The following is a 5,649-nucleotide window of genomic DNA, read 5'->3' as shown; positions in this document are numbered from 1 at the left end:
GATTTATAGAAGTAAGAAATCCTAAGATCTGCTTCAGGGGGTAGTCAGACAGGGACAAATCTTCATTTTAGCGTTTATTATTTTCCGTTGCGCACATTCATTTTACACCCGCCATATGCGCATCTTTGCTTACTCGTCATCAGTTGGCTAGGGAACAACGCCGACCATGCCTATCCTCTATAGTTACTGCAGACGATAAATTGTGTCTTTATGCTAACATTATGAAAAGAAAGGAACGGTTGAGCTGAAACAAAGCAACGACTCCTCGTAAAAGACCTGCGCCCATCCACAAAAGATAATGTTATGCATCTGGTGGAAGAAGGACTCTGTGGCATACTACGAATTGCTTCGCCTAGTTGTAACTACCATTGCTGACACTTACTGCCAACGACTGAGACGTCCTTCAGACGCAATCCACGAATAACGACAAATAAGACCACGTTAAGTGATGCTACTCCCCGATAACGCCCGTCTGAATTCTGCTAGACTGACAAAAAACGCTTCAGGAGTTGGTTTGGGAAGTCACTCCACACCCACCTTACTCACATGATCTTGCGTCCTCAGATTTTCACCTTTACCGCTCTCTATTGACCATTCGTCAAGGAACTTCCTTTCCGGATGAAAATGTGCTCTGAACATGACTCGACGGTTGTTCGCCTCAAAACCATGTGATTTTTACAGTCGTGGAATCGAAAAGTTACCTAGCGTTGGCAGACTGTTGTAAATAATGAAGGAGAATATATCACTGATGACTAAAGACTCTGTCATTTGTATCTGTTGAGATTATTAAGCTTATGGAAAAACGCTAAAAACTTATGTCCAACCTAATAAAATCATATACTAACTGGTATTCTGTACATTAAAAATATGGTGTAATAATATCTTTAACTGTTTGTTATCATGTCGCCCCAGTTGCATGTGATATTGTATTGATAATTGTTACTTTAGATCAGCATATGACGATTGAATTAAACGAATTTTTCCTGCTATACGCGTTTCGCCGTTATTATTTGCAAGGAAAATTGCGTAGTGCTGATTTTTCCCCTGTTTTACAGTTGTTCTTCTTCTGCGTTTTGCAATACGACTTTTCGTTTTCACAAATATGTGTTTACTTGATGTTATACTTTGGATGAATTTCGTACGGCAAAAAACAGAAGAAAACATATATAAAACAGTAGAAAGTACACATGTATACCAGCATCTACAAAAATGCCACTGAAGATGACTTGCAAATAAAAAAGGTGAAACGCAGTGACAAGAAAAATTAACTTTATTCAGTTGTGACGTACGAATCTAAAGTAAAAAGTATGAACATAATAACGTGTTCTTATGTTTGTTTATAAAACTTAAACATGTTCCAGCGCAGCTAATGGATTTATTTCTAAAACTAAATAATGACATAAAATTTGAAAGACGGAAATAATATTTTCGGTGCCTTACGTAGATTTCCTTACACAAATTATACTTATGTTGCATTATATTAATCCATTGGATGCCCTTTTTTCATTATTTATATTTTCCAAGTTTGATGGCCGATGCTGAATGGAATAAAATAAATGTGAAAACGCATAGTAGTTTGAACAGGGGAATACGACTTATTATTGCAATGTTTTTTGCTCTGAGTGCTAAAAAGAACAGTGGCACCACGTAATACACGCAACATTGTTTCCTCGCTTTTTTCCTTGCAAAATACACTTTTTGTTTTCTATGTCCGTACATTCCATTGCAAGTATCGTTCTGGAAATGCTGATTTCTACCAGAATCCGTGATGAAGGTATTGTGTATGATGGACGTCCGTCTCACTTCGGGTCGAAAAGAGATTGTTCAGCAATATAAACCCTTCTAACCAATCTTCCGAACTGAATCATAGAGATATTTCGTTTCCCAGACAACAGATGACATATGCATTTACCACTGCAACGTCCACTGCTTTGGTCAGCAAGTGAAAGTATCATTACTTTCCCTGAATTATGATTCGAATCTTATGCTCATTCCACTCCAGCTGCCAATATGCTTGTCGCATTTAGTAACTAACCTAGGTCTTTTTTCGGACTTGTTTAACATAACATGGGACGTCAGCGATATTTTCTCATGATTAGGCAGAATCTTCACACAGTTTTTATCTTCTCGCAATACTGATAATAATACTTCTGTTTTGGTGTCGGATCTGTAACGATATGTTCCTCTTTTTCTGTTCATCATATTACTCTCGCTTTCATAGGGGCAGCCTGTCATCTGGTATTTACAAGAGCTCCCGAAGCTCTCACAACCCCTCTCCGTCAGCGTTTTCATCAAGTGGCAACTTGTAAAAAGTAGTCTCAATAGATTCGGTGAAATTCTGGACCTTGTAGCAAGGAAATCACTTTCGGTACTACTGAGGCGCCTCTCCATTTACTGAAACTTCATTCACCTCTCCCTCACAGACTAACATCTGATACCAGGAACTACTTGAGACGCAGCACATGGCCCACTGCTCAAACGAGAAACTTACTGGTTAAACACGGATAAAATGTTCGAGAAACTGGTGTCCATAGTACCGAATGATTTGCTTGTCGATGCTTGTGGATTCTGTAAATACTCCGAATTTTAAGAAAATTATATTGGACTGACTCATAAAGGGGCGGATTCTGGACAGTTTACCACGTTGTTCAGATTTTTCTGCTGTAACTGAGATGAAACTATGATTTCTAAATATCTGTTACGACTAACATATTTCTGTACATATACGTAGAGCCTCATCTTCAACAAGTAGGGAGTGGTGGTTCTTTCGATCTCCTTTATGTTTCTTATGCCTAATGAAAGTTATTATTGTTCTTCTAGGATGCTTACCGAACAATTTCACTGACAATGTTGAAAGTTCTCGCCCCACGTTTAAGTGAACCAAACTCCTCAGTTTCCGAAAATCGCACGGGTTCTGCTGTTTCAGATTCCGTGCACTCATCCAGAGCCTGCACTCTTTGAGAAAGTTAGCTGTTCGTCTCCTCCACTTTCTTCGAACCTGCTTGGTCACGTTGCTTTCGACTGACTAATAAACCTCAGTCACTGTTTAGCCTTTTAATTTAACATGACCATCGGGATTTTCCTCGTAATGCTGCCGTCTTTTTCTTAAGTTGTTTTCTCTATTCATCGGTTTGTTTCCTATCCATTTCAGCTAATCTCCTATCTGCTTCAGCCTTTGAATCTCTCACCTGTACCTTTTTATACTCACAGAGATCCAGTGTCGGCTATAATTTCCGTATGTCAGGGAAACTTGGTAGACATGCTAATGTGTTAATGTGAAATCGATTAACGCTGGAAAAAATTTGTTCCAGTTTTGACCAACAGGTGCTGTCGTTATTTGTATGACGGTATGAATCAAAACATGACTCATAGTACGAGTGACAAGAACAGAGACCGTGCACTGTTAGCGAAACTATTCTATGTGAACGGCAGCAGCTACAGTGCTGTTTTGTGAGAGCGCCACTGAAAGGTCTGAGGATATCGGATGTCATTAAACGATTTAAAGAGAATAACGAAATCCGGAAATAGAAGTGAGCTTGGTGTGGGACCTGGAAGAGGAAGGCGTCCTTTCCTGGCGGAAATAACTAACGAGGTTGATGTTGCTGTAACTGACCAAGCAACATTTGCCCCGGGTAGTGCCAGTGCTGGTGCAGTGTCACGAGAATTGTCCATCCCATGATCAACTGCACGGTCTCTTATACGTGTACAAGATCCAGACCGTGCTGCAACTGAAACCTCATTATCCGCAGTAACGTCCTGAAGTTGCTCTACTGTTTCTGGCACGGATCAAAGTTGATAACATGTGGCCGGGCAATATTCCATGGAGTGACGAAGCACATTGTACGCTACAGTGTGCAGAGAATACTCAGAACTGCCGAATTTGGGCATCATTAAACGACATGTTGTGCACGAAGAGCCATTGCACTCGCCTTATGTGACTATGTGATGTGGATTCACGAGCACCTTTATTTTCGGCCTTTTCTTCTTTGAAGAGAATACCCAGAGAACCCGTCAATAGTATCGTGACGTGTGCACATTGTCTAGGTCTCCTTGCACAGCATGTGATTCCCGCTTTGGAACCACGTTTTCAGGCAAGATGAGGCAACACCTCATTTCGCTCGCCCACCCAGTGAAACATCTGCTTAATCCAACCTTCCAAGAACGTGTAATTTCCAGGGGTTTACCAGATGCATGGCCTATAGGATCAACTGACCTGAATCCACGTGATTTTTGGCTCTGGGGATGCCTAAAAGTACGCGTTTACCAGGGAAACGTTCGGTCTCTCCTGATCTGAAGACCACTATACAGCTACACGTTGCTCAGATTTCATCACAACTGGTGCGAGCAATTCTTGATCACGTCGTTTCACGAATGCATCATCTTGTCGACGTCTCCGGTGCTCATATTGAATAAATTGTGAAATAAAATCAGCATTATGCGTTTCTCACCTGTTTGACCTTTTCTGTCCACGTCCCGCTCTTAACTCCGTATGAAAACAATTCTATACGTGAATGAGATTTTCACTCTGCAGCAGAGTGTGCGCTGATACGAAACTTCCTGGCAGATTAAAACTGTGTCCCGGGCCGAGACTCGAACTCGGGACCTTTGCCTTTCGCGGGCAAGTGCTCTACCAACTGAGCTACCCAAGCACGACTGACGTCCCGTCCTCACAGCTTCAATTCTGCCAGCACCTCGTCTCGTACCTTCCAAACTTCATAGAAGCTCTTCTGCGGACCTTGCAGAACTAGCACTCCTGGAAGAAAGGATATTGCGGAGACATGGCTTAGCCACAGCCTGGGGGATGTTTACAGAATGAGATTTTCACTCTGCAGCGGAGTGTGCACTGATATGAAACTTCCTGGCAGATTAAAACAGTGTGCCAGACCGAGACTCGAACTCGGGACCTTTGCCTCCGCAATATCCTTTCTTTCAGGAGTGCTAGTTCTGCAAGGTTCGCAGGAGAGCTTCTGTGAAGTATGGAATGTAGGAGACGAGGTACTGGCAGAATTGAAGCTGTGAGAACGGGTCGTGAGTCGTGCTTGGGTAGCTCAGTTGGTAGAGCACTTGCCCGCGAAACGCGAAGGTCCCGAGTTCGAGTCTCGGCCCGGGACACAGTTTTAATCTGCCAGGAAGTTTCAATTCTATACGTATTTCTTGAATTCACAGCGCCATATTTGCACTTGGTGGTAAGAATTGGAACTGATATTTTTTTTTCATTGTAAATCGGTTCCACATTAAAGCGTTAGCACATCTACAAAGTTTCGATGCCTTACGATAATTACAGCCCACACTGGTCCTCTGTAAACGCACTTTAAATAAAACCACCTAGTATCTCCAGTTTTTCTCCTTTCTGCTTGTTACCTGTCTTCTTCGGCCGGCCGAAGTGGCCGTGCGGTTAAAGGCGCTGCAGTCTGGAACCGCAAGACCGCTACGGTCGCAGGTTCGAATCCTGCCTCGGGCATGGATGTTTGTGATGTCCTTAAGTTAGTTAGGTTTAACTATTTCTACGTTCTAGGGGACTAATGACCTCAGCAGTTGAGTCCCATAGTGCTCAGAGCCTTTTTTTTTGTCTTCTTCGGCTTTTTTACGTCTTTCCTTTGCTTTTTTCCTATCTACCTCAGCTCTTTCCCAATTTTTTTCTGGGTTTGA

At 42.1% G+C, this 5,649-nt stretch overlaps 1 non-coding gene across 1 annotated transcript; it reads right to left on the bottom strand.

Annotated features, from left to right (window-relative positions):
• Positions 1–4,574: 4,574 nt before the first annotated feature.
• Trnas-cga (transfer RNA serine (anticodon CGA)) lies at positions 4,575–4,649 on the bottom strand. Its single transcript has one exon. It is a non-coding gene; the product is annotated as a tRNA-Ser (tRNA).
• Between the last annotated feature and the right edge of the window lie 1,000 nt (positions 4,650–5,649).

Source organism: Schistocerca nitens, chromosome 2, assembly GCF_023898315.1.
Source record: "Schistocerca nitens isolate TAMUIC-IGC-003100 chromosome 2, iqSchNite1.1, whole genome shotgun sequence".
Classification (NCBI taxonomy): Eukaryota; Metazoa; Arthropoda; class Insecta; order Orthoptera; family Acrididae; genus Schistocerca; species Schistocerca nitens.
The sequence above is the reverse complement of the archived record's forward strand: the minus strand, read 5'-3'. Positions and strand labels throughout refer to the sequence as shown.